The sequence below is a fragment of the Schistocerca piceifrons genome, chromosome 5, assembly GCF_021461385.2.
Source record: "Schistocerca piceifrons isolate TAMUIC-IGC-003096 chromosome 5, iqSchPice1.1, whole genome shotgun sequence".
Lineage (NCBI taxonomy): Eukaryota > Metazoa > Arthropoda > Insecta > Orthoptera > Acrididae > Schistocerca > Schistocerca piceifrons.
Genome location: NC_060142.1, coordinates 701,726,651 through 701,741,804, shown reverse-complemented (window position 1 = coordinate 701,741,804; position 15,154 = coordinate 701,726,651). Strand labels below are relative to the sequence as shown.

The window sequence follows — 15,154 nt, the reverse complement described above, 5'->3', positions numbered from 1 at the left end:
AGAGGAATAGAAAAGAGAACCTTCACCACTGTGCCGAGTTACAAACACGTTCTGCGTCAGTGCAAAGAGCTTTTGGTAATTTCCGGTTGAGTGGCAGAAAAAAAGGACAACTCAGCTAACAATGAGTGCCTGTGAGATTTCCTTTCATCCGAATGTTCCGTAACAGTGCACAATCGTCTGTTAATATTCCACGTCGAGTTTCTCTGATTGATGGCAAACAAAAGAGGATTTGTTATTTCAGGTGATCATTACGCTGAAAGGACGCTGCGAATGCGGGCAGCAAATTTTCCTTCGCCAACATCTCTAAAGGTGCGTCATTACCTCACACGCAGTAATACAGTGCCTTCTAACACGGTGCTTGTTAGGCAATGACGTGACTTCCAGGTAATGAGACACATAAAAAACCTACCGTACAGCACAGTCTTCGAACCTACTGAAAAAGTAAGTGTATTTTTACTGCGTGGGCTGGAGAGCTAGTGATCACTGGAAACTGTTTTAGTATCAATGATGTACTTCTGAATGTAGTCAGTTCGTAATAATCCGGTTATCTACGAGGATTTGGTGAAAGATTCTCGAGGTGGTGCAGGTGGTTAGCATACTGGATTCGCATTCGGGAGGACGACGCTATCAACCCGAGCCCTGCCATCCTGATTTAGGTTTTCTGTGGTTTCCCTAAATCGACTCAGGCAAATACCGGGATGGTTCCTTTGTAAGGGCACATGTGGTGGTTATGAACAAACCAACAGAATAAAACGGATTGACAAATCAGTGGTAAAATCACAGTTGTATCATATAATGCACACGCTCTCGTGGCTAGAAAAATGAGAAGCTGGTTGAACTGAATCGTTACCCATTCAACATACGTCCACGTATTCAAGTGACTAGTTGAATCAAACAACAGCCCACGAAATCACCTAAATTTCAAAGTATTCATCACTATTGGTAGTGAAACAAAAATTCCTCACACGAACTAATAACCTATGAAGCTATGGGAGAAAAGCTATGGGGCTTTACTTAGACTGAAAATTTTGGCAGTTCACACATTAACTAAACCATCGAGGAGTAGTTCTTACGAGCATCCGATTTTACCAAACGCGCTGCGAACCGTGACGAGATCTCCTCAGAAAAAAAAGAAAAAAAATGGTTCAAATGGCTCTGAGCACTAAGGGACTTAACTTCTGAGGTCATCAGTCCCCTAGAACTTAGAACCACTTAAACCTAACTAACCTAAGGACATCACACGCATCCATGCCCGAGGCAGGATTCGAACCTGCGACTGTGGCAGTCGCGCGGTTCCAGACTGTAGCGCCTAGAACCGATCGGCCACCTCGGCCGGCTCTCCTCAGAAACCATGGTTTATCCTCCAATGGAACTGTCCAGAGAGCAGGGCTACTGTAGTGTGCCAGCCTACACATGGGATTCGACCAAGGCAAACACGAACTTATTTGCTACCCAACAAGTAACTACTAAAGTTAGCTGCGGTCACAGTAGCAGACTATTCTATCTCCCACGGTTATACACATAGAATGCTAACTGCCAACCCGCATTAATTCGTTTTATTATTCCAGGAGGGATAAGGAAAGGACAGGTACAGTGGAATATGGCACAGACGCCTTGTAAACATGAGTGTGGGACTCAGAGAAGTAGCATATCCTAATGAACTCTGCGCAAGTGGCATCCGAATTAGAGAATTAGCAGTCAAGTTTAGTGTGACATATGAACAATATGAAAACTGTGGCTGATATGAATGCACTCATTTGGTCACTCTTTTTTATAACGGAGGAAATTTACTAACTGCCTCGTAACTTAAGGTGTCAGAGGTACCGAGATGTGGGTACTTTAAATAAAATTTCATGAAGAAGATCACATAGAGACGCTCACCTTCTGTCTTAGAGGTAGCAGTCAATCTGCATTACCTCTCCGCCTTCCATCTTCCATTCCTCCCTTTTCGGAACTTATTGGGAACTGATCTCCATGGTTTAGCCAGAAGCAGTATCGTGATCTAAGACACAGCGTCAGCTGCATCACCTCCACCTGTGCTTTTTTACACATTCCATAAGGAGGAATCATCTTTCACAGTGTTTTAATCCAAATATTTTATTCTTGTTTACTGTAGAAAATGTGTGTTCATCTTTCAACACCTACTGAATGAAGAGGAGCAATATTCCCTTCTGTTACACTTCATATATCACTACTATCTGAACACGGAGACAGGGGAAGAAATCAACTTTAACAGTGTTTATGGCACCATTCCAGCATTCACCTTGTAGTTACTGCTGTACAAACCCCTTGGACTGGCACATGTTCCAGACCTGTGAAGCGCTGAAGAAATTAATTGCTTTGTTTCGTCAACACCCGTGACTAGATTAATAAATGGATTAGTGGGGTGCGATTATTGTATAGGACAGCTTTAATTAAAATGGAAATATGATAGTTGATTCCAATCGATGATTACAAGCATAGCTACAATTCTGTGGCTCCTTCCTGCAACCTTACAGACAAATCATGGCTTACATGCAAAAATCGCCTGTCTCCTTCAGCGTTCAGCATCAGAGTTTGCACTCTACAGCAGGTGTTTCAATAGTGGCTTAATTAAGTTTCTCATAAATAGATGTAAGGGCTACAGAAGAATAACTGAGGTACTGCAATTGAATTCAACGCGTGGGAAATGGTGAGGCATCTTTCACAATTTGGAAACAACCATGAATACACCATTATGGGCTACTACTGGCACAAACAATCTATCCACCGAGAAAAACATCGGTGAGCTGACGATCGGCTATTTGCAGAACTGGACGTAAAGGCGCGTTGTTAAATCGATCACCAAAATAGCGCGTAGCTTCTAAAGAAAAGACCGAATTTCTATCGTTAGTTTTCGGGCACGGATGTGTGTGATGCCCTTAGGTTAGTTATGTTTAAGTAGTTCTGAGTTCTAGGGGGCCGATGGACTCAGAAGTTAAGTCCCATAGTGCTCAGAGCCATTTGAACCATTTTTTTTTTCTATCGTTAGTTTCCCGTACATGTCTGCCTTCAAGGTAATGAAGCCCAGCACATGTTGCAGCTAAGACGGCGGCAGATATGACCGCCAATCTTCACGATGTACGGGAAGCAACCGACCGCGAATAGATACTGCTACAGAGGGGGGCTTGGCAGTGGTGTTCTTCGGTTTTATTTCCTCGGTACAACCACTATGGAGGAACACCACTACTAAAAAATAGTTCCTTGGTGTCATCATCGAGACCAGGGAGGCAGCGCTGTGGCAGGGGAGGTTCCCCTGGCTTTTATGTTCGTCATTGTACGGTGGTACAAGCCCAATGCCCCCGCAGGACAAAAGTATCCTAGCGTGGAAGCGTGGCGGCAGACAGAGTAAGTTTGAACTCGACGCCCATTAACTTCCTTTTCAAGGAATATATCTTGGGACTATTTTACTAAATTGACTTCCACAATTCTAAAACTTATGTGGACATTCTCGCACTTTGGACACGTTGGTCGGCTCAGAATCACGGGAAAATTATTTTACACGAAATGTACTCGCAGTTGCGGACGCAAACAACCATCAGCTTTGTATGGATACGAAAGCAATGAAAATTTGTTCCGGGCCAGGAAACAAACGCAGATTTCCCGCTTCACGCGACCGGTCGCCTTAACCGCTATGGCTATCTGTACACGACTCGCGGCCAAACCCAAACTTCCATATGTCGTCCTTCCTGTGTTACAACCTACTGTATTGAATTGTATGTCAACCACTTCAATCCTCTTCGTCTCCAAATAACTACTGCAACCTACATCCTTTTGAAGCTGCTTAGTACATTCATCCCTCGTTTTCCCTCTACATTTTCTAGCCACCGGGGGCCTAGAAACGTCGGAGAGGCTCCGTCCCCGCCGCAGCCGCAGTGGTCCACAACCCCACGACGACTACCGCAGTCCACTTCACCCCTCCGCCACCCCACACCGAACCACGCTTTCAGGGTTATTGTGGGATTCGGCCCCCGGTGGACCCCCCCCCCACCCAGGGAACGTCTCACACCAGACGAGTGTAACCCCTATGTTTGTGTGGTAGAGTAATGGTGGTGTACACGTACGTGGAGAATTTGTTTCCTCAGCAATCGCCGACATTGTGTAGCTGAGGCAGAATAAGGGGAATCAGCCCGCACTCGCCGATGCAGATGGAAAACCGCCTAAAAACCATCCACAGACTGGCCGGCTCACCGTACCTCGACACAAGTCCGCCGGGCGGATTCTTGCCGGGGACCAGGCGCTCTTTCCCAATCCGGGAAGCCGTGCTTTAGACCGCATGGCTAACCGGGCGGGGGTGTCACAACCTATACTCGTACACACATTATGTTATTCCCATACATGACATGACATTTTAGTCGAATATCGATGGATAAATACGGTGTCCCAGTATTCAAGTAAGTCCTCCTCTGTACGGCAACTACATGTGTGTTCGAGTATAGGTTGTGACGCAGGAACGAGGACATATGGAAGTTTATGTGTGGCCATGAGCTGTGCGCGGACAGCCAAAGCGGTTAAGGTGACAGCTGGCGTGAAGTGAGAAGTTCGAGTTCGAGCCACGGTCTGGCACAAAATTTCGCTGTCGTCATCCCTTCACCCAGCCGATGATTGTGCGTATTCACAACTGCGAATACATTTCGTATATTTCATAACAGCTGTAATCGCCGCCGTGACACTTCCTTCGGTCGTGTATCCATTTCCGGAGGAAATTTGCATCGTTTTCCTTAACAACACAGGCATTGCAATATCAAAAATTAATTTTGTGAAAAAAGATTGAATATCAAATTTAACAGCTCATTAATCATCTACACAATGAAGCCACGACTGTAGTCGTCATGTTCCCAATCTCTTGTACAGTTGGAGTCTATGCCTGGATCGGATACTAATTAAACTCTACGGTCGCCGGTTCGAACCCTGCCTCGGGCATAGATGGCTCTGAGCACTATGGGACTTAACATCTATGGTCATCAGTCCCCTAGAACTTAGAACTACTTAAATCTAACTAACCTAAGGACATCACACACATCCATGCCCGAGGCAGGATTCGAACCTGCGACCGTAGCAGTCACGCGGCTCCTGACTGAGCGCCTAGAACCACTAGACCACCGCGGCCGGCTCGGGCATAGACGTGTGTGATGTCCTTAGGTTAGTTAGGTTTAAGTAGTTCTAAGTTCTAGGAGACTGATGACCTCAGATGTTACGTCCCACAGTGCTCAGAGCCATTTGAACTATATACTAATTAAATATTTCATAACTCTTCCTTATTGAGGGTTGGACGCTAGGAAAGTCTCACGTTCACAACCTAAAGTAGCTTAAGAAAATGATACGCGTCATTGCACACCGCTGGCCACTAAAATTGCTACACCAAGGAGAAGTGCAGATAATAAACGGATATTCATTGGACAAATATATTATACTAGAACTGACATGTGATTACGTTTTCACGCAATTTGGGTGCATAGATCCTGAGAAATCGCTACCCAGAACAACCACCTCTGGCCGTATAATAGTCTTGATACGCCCTAGGCATTGAGTCAAACTGAACTTGGATGGCGTGTACAGGTACAGCTGCCCATGCATATTCAACACGATACCACAGTTCATGAAGAGTAGTGACTGGCGTATTGCGACGAGCCAGTTGCTCTGGTCAATGGACCAGACGTTTTCTGTTGGTGAGAGATCTGTAGAATATGCTGGCCAAGGCTGCAGTCGAACATTTTCTGTATCCAGAAAGGCCCGTACAGGACCTGCAACATGCGGTCGTGCATTATCCTGCTGAAATGTAGGGTATCGCAGGGATCGAATGAAGGGTGGAGCGCGGGTCGTAACACATCTGAAATGTAACGTCCACTGTTCAAAGTGCCGTCAATGCGAACAAGAGGTGACCGAGACGTGTAACCAATGGCACCCCATACCATCACGCCGGGTGATACGCCAGTATGACGATGACGAATACACGCTTCTAATGTGCATTCACCGCGATGTCGCCAAACGCGGATGCGACCATCATGATGCAGTAAACATACCCACGATTCATCCGAAAAAATGACGTTTTGACGTTCGTGCAGCCAGGTTCTTCGTTCAGTACACCATCACAGGCGCTCCTGTCTGTGATGCAGCGTCAAGGGTAACCGCAGCCATGGTCTCCGAGCTGCTAGTCCATGCTGCTGGAAACGTCATCGAACTGTTCGTGCAGATGATTGTTGTCTTGCAAACGTCGCCATCTGTTGGCTCAGTGAGCGAGACGTGGCTGCACGATACGTGACAGCCATGCGGATAAGATGCCTGTCATCTCGACTGCTAGTGATACGAGGCCTTTGGGATCCAGCACGGGGTTCCGTATAAACCTCCTGAACCCACCGATTCCATATCCTGCTAACGGTCATTGGATCTCGACCAACGCGAGCAGCAATGTCGCGATACCTAAAACGGCAATCGCGATAGGCTACAATCCGACCTTTATCAAAGTCGGAAACGTGATGGTACGCATTCCTGCTCCTTACACGAGGCATCACAACGATGTTTCACCAGGCAACGCCGGTCAACTACTGTTTGTGTATGGAAATCGGTTGGAAACTTTCCTCATGTCAGCCCGTTGTAGGTGTCGCCACCGGCGCCAACCTTGTGTGAATGCTCCGAAAAGCTAATCATTTCCATATCACAGCACCTTCTTCCTGTCGGTTGAATTTCACGTCTTTAGCACGTCACCTTCGTGGTGTAGCAATTTTAATGGCCAGTAGTGTATTATAATTTGAGCTGTATCCCATATGCTTTTCGCCTGTTTAATATCAAGAACGGTCGTCCAGTGAGAGCCAACAGTTAAGACACCTATCGATGGGCGATACTTTGTGTTGTACCGTCGAGGAAACAGGTGCACATCTCAACAAAGGTATTCTGTTGATTCACCCACCGTAAGGATGATATCATCGAATATTCTGCGCAGGAAGCCTTGTGAAGACAGTACGTAAGCAATGCAGTCACCCACATGCATAGCCGCCTACAGCGCATCGTCGGGGCAGTGTACGTACTTGTCCCCAGCTTTTCTAAAACCAACATTATTTTGAAGATACGTTGAGCACGCTTTTAGAGTTTTGTGAATGCGTGATGTCCCTTCTTTCGGACATGTCCGAAAGAACAGACACCACACGGGATCCCCAGCTGTAATATTCATTATGTAAACTGAAAGTGGAGGAGGGAGAAAGGAAACGAAAGTGAAGGAACTAATGATATCAGCTGTATCGAGACCTGTTGCAGAATCAGCAGCAAGAGAAAGGATTGGTTGATTTAGCTGATGCGACACAATCCGAGGCATGAAGGGATCGTAAATTTGGAAATGAAAGGAATGTCGGGGCTAGAAATTGTAGAGGGAGAACGAGGGATGAATGTAGTAAGCAGCTTCAAAAGGATGTAGGTTGCAGTAGTAATTTGGAGACGAAGAGGCTTTAAGAGGTTACAGTAGCATGGAGACCTGCATCAAACAATTCTTCGGATTGAAAATTACGACAGCAACACCATACAACCAAAACTTTTCAGGCGGAATAATGAAAAACATTAAGCAAAGCACATCAAGTGCCGAAAGATTCAAGGGTGAAAAAAAAAAAAAACACTGAGGTGACAAAAGTCGTGGGATACCTCCTAATATCGTGTCGGACCTCCTTTTGCCCGGTATAATGCAGAAAATTGATGTGGCATGGACTGAACAAGTCGTTGGAAGTCCCCTGCAGAAATATTGAGTCGTACTGCCGCTACTACCGTCCATAATTGTGAAAGTGTTGCCGATGTAAGATTTGTGCACGAACTGACCTCCCGATAGTGTTCCGTGTCGGGCGATCTGGGCGACCAAATCACTCCCTCGAATTCTCCAGAATGTTCTTCAAAGCAGTCGCGAACAATTGTGGACTGGTGACATGACATCGCTGTCTGGGAACAAGAAATCCGCGAATGGCTGCAAATAGTCTCCAAGCAGCGAAATGTATCGAGTCAGCGATCGCTTCAATCAACTGAACCAGAGGACCCAGTCCATTCTATGTAAATGCAGCTCATCTGACCAAACTATGATTTTCCAATCGTCGAGGGTCCAACCGCTAAGGTCACAGAGGAACTGCAGGTGTCATCGTGCTGTTAACAAAGGCACTCGTTTCCAGAATGAGATATTCACTCTGCAGCGGAGTGTGCGCTGATATGCAACTTCCTGTCAGATTAAAACTGTGTACTGGACCGAGACTCGAACTCGGGACCTTTGCCTTTCACGGGGCAAGTACTCTACCAACTGAGCTACCCAAGCACGACTCACGCCCCGTCCTCGCAGCTGCAGAGTGAAAATCTCATTCTGGAAACATTGCCCAGGCTGTGGCTAAGCCATGTCTCCGCAATATCCTTTCTTTCAGGAGTGCCAGTTCTGCAAGTTTCACAGGAGAGCTTCTGTAAAGTTTGGAAGGTAGGAGGCGAGGTACTGGCAGAAGTAAAGCTGTGAGGACGGGGCGTGAGTCGTACTTGGGTAGCTCAGATGGTAGAGCACTTGCCCCGCAAAAGGTAAAGGTCCCGAGTTCGAGTCTCGGTCCGGCACACAGTTTTAATCTGCCAGGAAGTTTCAAAGCCACTCGTGTCAATCGTGTGCTCCCATAGACCATTAGCCGCGCGGGATTAGCCGAGCTGTCTGAGGCGCTGTAGTCATGGACTGTGCGGCTGGTCCCGGCGGAGGTTCGTGTCCTCCCTCGGGCATGGGTGTGTGTGTTTGTCCTTAAGATAACTTAGGTTAAGTACTGTGTAAGCTTAGGGACTGATGACCTTTGCAGTTAAGTCCCATAAGATTTCACACACATTGAACATAGACCATTAACGCCAAATTTTATCGCACTAACCTAAACGAACGTTTGTCGTACGTCCCACATTGACTTCTGTGACTACGTAACGCGGTGTTGCTTGTCTGTTAGCACTGACAACCGTACGCGAATGCCGCTGCTCTCGGTCGTTAAGTGAAAGCCGTCGGCCACTGCCTTGTCCGTGGTGAGAGGTAGTGCCCGAAATTTGCTGTTCTCGACACACTCTTGACACTATGGATCTCGGAATATTGAATTCCCTACCAATTTCCGAAACAGAATGTGTCCCATGCGTCTAGCACCAAGCACCGTTTCGCATTCAGTATCTGTTTATTTATTTATTTAATCGTGTCCAAGCCATAGACGACCCACATATTACATACAAATACAAATACAAATACAATACACATATGTATAAATAAAACAAACCAAAAATGGGGAGTCACATTACAATATAAAGACAAACATAGTTTATATATCATATCACGTCCCGCCAAAATTCAGCGCATTTAACTGCCATTGCCGTAGCGTTTGCCAGATCATCTTTCCTGCACACTTCCCCCATGTTGCTGCATTCCAGGAGGTGGTCCATTGTTTGGGTGTGTCCGCACTGGCACGTGTCCGTCCCGTCTCGGTATCCCAATTTACACATGTTTACGTTGCATCTGCTCACCCCAGTTCGTAGGCGGTTGAGGGTCCCCCATAATGGCCACTTTAGTTCATTTCCAGAGGCCAGTTGTTCGTTGGGTGAGATTAGAGGTGCCTGGTCTCCCGTAGGCAGTGTTGCTTGCCATTTTGACAATCTGGCCTTTTGTTTTGAGGTTTCGAGCGGTTGAACTGAGGTGAGGAAACTCCGTCTTGATTTTAGACGTGTGTGTGTGGAGGGTTTTGTCCGAAGGAAGGATGGCGCTGGTCGCGCAGCTGCTTGAGGCGCTCTGCTTCGCTTGCTACAGCTCGTCTGATGTTGGGTGGAGCTATGCCACTAAGCAAATAAATTTGGCTAACCGGGGTATGTCTTATAGGCATCCCGTGATTACGCGACAGGCATCGTTCAGCAAAGGATCCACTCGTTTCGCGTGCGCTGATCTTTCCCAAACTGGGTCAGCGTATTCAGCAACCGAGTAGCAGAGTGCAAGTGCCGACGTACGTAAAGTATGTGGGTCGGCACCCCACTTTGTGGAAGTGAGCTCACACAGGAGGTCGTTTCTCGTTGATAGTTTGCCCCTGACCTTGTCTGCATGATGTCTGTAAGTAAGTGTGCGATCAAGGGTGACGCCTAAATAACAAGGAGTGCTGCTGAACGCAATCCGTTGGTTGTTCCACGTGATGTTTAGGGTATGTTTGACGTCTCGGTTTCGAAGATGGGATAGGCAGGATAATGGTTTTGCTGCGTTCGGGCGTAGGCAGTTGGCTTCGTAGTACGCCGTTAGACCGTTGAGGGCATTCGTAAGGCTAATTTCTATGTCGTTAAAGTCCCGACCCTGCACGGCTATTGCAAGATCGTCCGCGTAAGCAAAGCTCCTAGTCCCTGGTGCAACTGGTTGATCATTCACATATATGTTGAAAAGAGTGGATGCGAGGACACTGCCTTGGCGTAGTCCATTTTTCTGGATACGCCATCCGCTTATCCAGAAAAATGGACTACCCTAAATCTGTCAATTTCCGTCGTGCGGACTTCAACACATCGGAGACCTTTTCACGTGAATCGCCTGAGTAGAAATGAGAGCACTGCCAATGCACTGCCCTATTACACCTTGTGTAGGCAATTTGCGATACTAGCGTCATCTGTATTCACACCTCAGTCTAAGCCAGTTATGTCTTCCATGCGTCGAAATTTTTCTTCAACTTCTTATAGGCCCCAGTTTGCGCGTTTAATGCGCACGTTTCTGGACGTTGTCCTCGGGGTACCATCGCCGAGGAGGGAATTACACGCGAGCAACGGCACACGCGGTGCGCGTGTGCGCGGTATTTATACCGGTGACGCCGAGCGCAACTCGTCACCTGGCTGGAAGCGACGCCCGGACCGGTACCCGCCCGGCCTTGGCTGAGGCAGGGCAGACCCGGCAGCCAGCGCCGGGGAGCGGTTCGCACTCTCTTATAATGGAATCCAGCACAATGGGCTTTTAGACTTAACAGGGCTGGCGACGCCCGTCGGCGGAGCGGCCGCGGTTAGGATTTACGCGACGCGTCGCCTCTGCGTCTTCCGCAGGAGCTACGGCGCCGTCGCCGCCGTTACACGCGAAGGGGGAAGGCGCCCGCTGAGTCCACGCCTTTATTTTCTACTTTTCCTGTCGTTCCACGCAGCCAGCGCAGTATTATACACTACTGGCCATTAAAATTGCTACACCACGAACATGACGTGCTACAGACGCGAAATTTAACCGTCAGGAAGAAGATGCTGCGATATGCAAATGATTAGCTTTTCGGAGCATTCACACAAGGTTGGCGACGGTGGCGACACCTACAACGTGCTGGCATGATGAAAGTATCCAACCGATTTCTCATACACAAACAGCAGTTGACCGGCGTTGCCTGGTGAAACGTTGTTCTGATGCCTCGTGTAAGGAGGAGAAATGCGTACCATCACTTTTCCAACTTTGATAAACGTCGGATTGTAGCCTATCGCGATTGCGGTTTATCGTATCGCGACATTGCTGCTCGCGTTGGTCGAGATCCAATGACTGTTAGCAGAATATGGAATCGGTGGGTTCAGGAGGGTAATACCGAACGCCGTGCTGGATCCCAACGGCATCGTATCACTAGCAGTCGAGATGACAGGCATCTTATCCGCATGGCTGTAACGGATCGTGCAGCCACGTCTCGATCCCTGAGTCAACAGATGGGAAAGTTTGCAAGACAACAACCATCTCCACGAACAGTTCGACGACGTTTGCAGCAGCATGGACTATCAGCTCGGAGACCATGGCTGTGGTTTTCCTTGACGCTGCATCACAGACAGGAGCGCCTGCGATGGTGTACTCAACGACGAACCTGGGTGCACGAATGGCAAAACGTCATCTTTTCTGATGAATCCAGGTTCTGTTTACAGCATCATGATGGTCGCATCCGTGTTTGGCGACATCGCGGTGAACGCACCTTGGAAGCGTGTGTTCGTCATCGCCATACTGGCGTATCACCCGGCGTGATGGTACGGGGTGCCATTGGTTACACGTCTCGGTCACCTCTTGTTCGCATTGACGACACTTTGAACAGTGGACGTTACATTTCAGATGTGTTACGACCCGTTGCTCTACCCTTCATTCGATCCCTGCGAAACCCCACATTTCAGCAGGATAATGCACGACCGCATGTTGCAGGTCCTGTACGGGCATTTCTGGATACAGAAAATGTTCGACTGCTGCCTGGTTAGCACATTCTCCAGATCTCTCACCAATTGAAAACGAGCAAGTGGCTCGTCACAATACGCCAGTCACTACTCTTGATGAACTGTGGTATCGTGTTGAAGCTGCATGGGCAGCTGTATGTGTACCCGCCATTCAAGCTCTGTTTGACTCAATGCCCAGGTGTATCAATGCCGTTATTACGGCCAGAGGTGGTTGTTCTGGGTACTGATTTCTCAGAATCTATTCACTCAAATTGCGTGAAAAAGTAATCACATGTCAGTTCTAGTATAATATATTTGTCCAATGAATACTCGTTTATCATCTGCATTTCTTCTTGGTGTAGCACTTTTAATGGCCAGTAGTGTACAAGTGTTACATAAAGACACAGCAGAAACTCATAAAAGAACATGATAACAGTGTAGGTTGGGCGAGAGGTCTCCGTCCGCCTCTTGACTTTGCACAGCTGCAAAAATAAATACACTTTACACCTGGCCACTAAGAGTTCCAGGGACCTCCTAAAAATTTCGAATACTTGAGCGTTCGTTATATGCATATTTTATGTTTCCATTTATGGACTTCAAATGTTGAGGGAACTCTCCGAGATTGCCCAAACTATGAGACCAAACTACACTGAAGAGCCAAAGGAACAAGTCCACGTGCCTAATATCGTTAAGAGTCCCCGCGAGTACGCAAAAGTGACGGAACACGACGTGCCATGGACTCGACTAATGTCTGAAGTAGTGCTGGGGGAATTGACTCCATGAATCCTGCAGGGCTGTCCATAAATCTATAAGACTACGAGGGGTGGAGATCTCTTCTGAACAGCACGTTGCTAGGCATCCCAGATATGCTCAAGAATGTTCATGTCTGGGAAGTTTGGTCGCCAGCGGAAGTGTTTAAACGCCGAAGAGTGATCCTGGAGCCACTCTTTAACAATGCTGGACGTGTGGGATGTTGCACTGCCCTGCTGGAATTGCAAAAGTCCATCCGAATGCACAATGGTCATGAATGAATGCAGATGATCAGACAGGATGCTTATGTACGTTTCATCTGTCAGAGTCGTATCTAGACGTTTCAGGGGTCCCGTATCACTCCAACTGCGCACGCCCCACATCATTACAGAACCTCCACCAGTTTGAACAGTTCCCTGCTGACGCGCAGGGTCCATGAATGGCTCTGAGCTCTATGGGACTTAACATCTGAGGTCATCAGTCCCCTAGAACTTAGAACTACTTAAACCTAACTAACCTCAGGACATCACACACATCCATGCCCGGGGTAGGATTCGAACCTGCGACCGTAGCAAAAAAAAATGTTCAAATGTGTGGGACTTAACTGCTAAGGTCATCAGTCCCCAAGCTTACACACTACTTAACCTAAATTATCCTAAGGACAAACACAGTCACTCATACCCGAGGGAGGACTCGAACCTCCGCAGGGATCAGCCGCACAGTCAATGACTGCAGTGCCGTAGACCGCTCAGCTAATCCCGCGCGGCGACCGCGGCAGTCGCGCGGTTCCGGACTGAAGCGCCTAGAACCGCTCGGCCACAAGGGTCCATGAATTCATGAGTTTGTCTCCATACTCCTACACGTCCATTTGTTCGCCACAATTTGAAAAGAGACTCGTCTGCCCAGGCAACACATTTCCAATCATCAACAGCTCAATGTCGGTGCTGACGGTGCCAGGTGAGCGTAAAGCTATGTGTCGTGCAGTCATCAAGTTACTCGAGTGGGCCTTCAGCTCCGAAAGCCCATATCGATGATGTTTCGTTGGATGGTTCCCACGCTCACAGTTGTTGATGGACCAGCATTTAAATCCGCAGCAGTTTGCGGAAGGGTTGCACTTCTGTCACGGTTCTCTTAAGTCGTTGTTCGTCTCGTTCTTGTAGGATCTTGTTTCCTTCGATAGCGATGTTGCAGATTCGATGTTTTATCGGATTTCTGTATTCACGGTACATTCGTGAAATGAAATGGTCGTACGGAAAATTCTCCATTTCATCGCTACCTCGGAGATGCTGTGTCCCATAGCTCTTACGCTGACCACGTTCAAACTCACTTAAATCTTGTGAACCTGCCATTGTAGCAGCAGTAACGAATCTGACAACTGCGCCAGTCACTCGTTTTATGTCTGCGTTGCCGGCCGCAGTGCAGTATTCTGCCTGTTTTCATATCTCTGTATTTGAACACGCATACGTATACCAATTTCTTTGGAGCTTCTGTGTGTGTTACATAAAAAGCTGAATACTTACTCACAAAAGAACATGATAATAATGGAGGTTTGCACACTTGGAAAAATAAAAACAGTCTACACTCGATTACTAGGAGTTCCATGGACTCCCCAAAAATTTCGAATACTTGAGCGTTCGTTTTATGCATATTTTATGTTTTCATGTATGGAGTTAAGGTGTAGAGGGAACTGTCCGAGACTCTCCAAACTATGAGACAAAATTATAAAAGTTATGTAAATTGAAGGAGGAGAAGAGAGAGAGGCAAGGAAAGGGAAGGAACCAATGATTTCAGCTGCATCGGGACTTCATGCGGAATCAGCGCCGAAGAGTGAAAATGTGTACTGCACCGGGACCCGAACTCGACATTTTCTATTTACTAGGCACTTGTGTTGACCACTTTGCCACGCGTGCAGTGTGTTTATCGCTAGCGCCACCTATCCGCACTTTCCTTATGTGTGGCCTCCATCCTCGCTAATTTAAGATTTTTTTTTTGGATTTCCTGTGGAGGTCGAAACGTAAATGTACTCCTGCACTGAAGGCTGTGGATTCATTTCCCATCGAGGCGAGTCATATGAATGCGTGTCTGTTCTTTCGGACTCGTCCGGAAGGACAGACACCACGCATTCATATAACTGATTCGCCTCAAGGGGAAGTGGATTGACAGCCTTCAATGCAGATGCCTATTTACGTTCGACTTCCACCAGAAATCTAAAATTAGCGAGTATGAAGGACATTTATGCATGGGG

The 15,154-nt window shown here is 47.4% G+C and overlaps 1 protein-coding gene across 1 annotated transcript in view; it reads left to right on the top strand.

The window, feature by feature from the left end:
• Window positions 1-15,154, top strand: part of LOC124799210 (tensin-1) — a 524,781-nt gene that overhangs the window by 23,836 nt on the left and 485,791 nt on the right. The window lies entirely within an intron of this gene.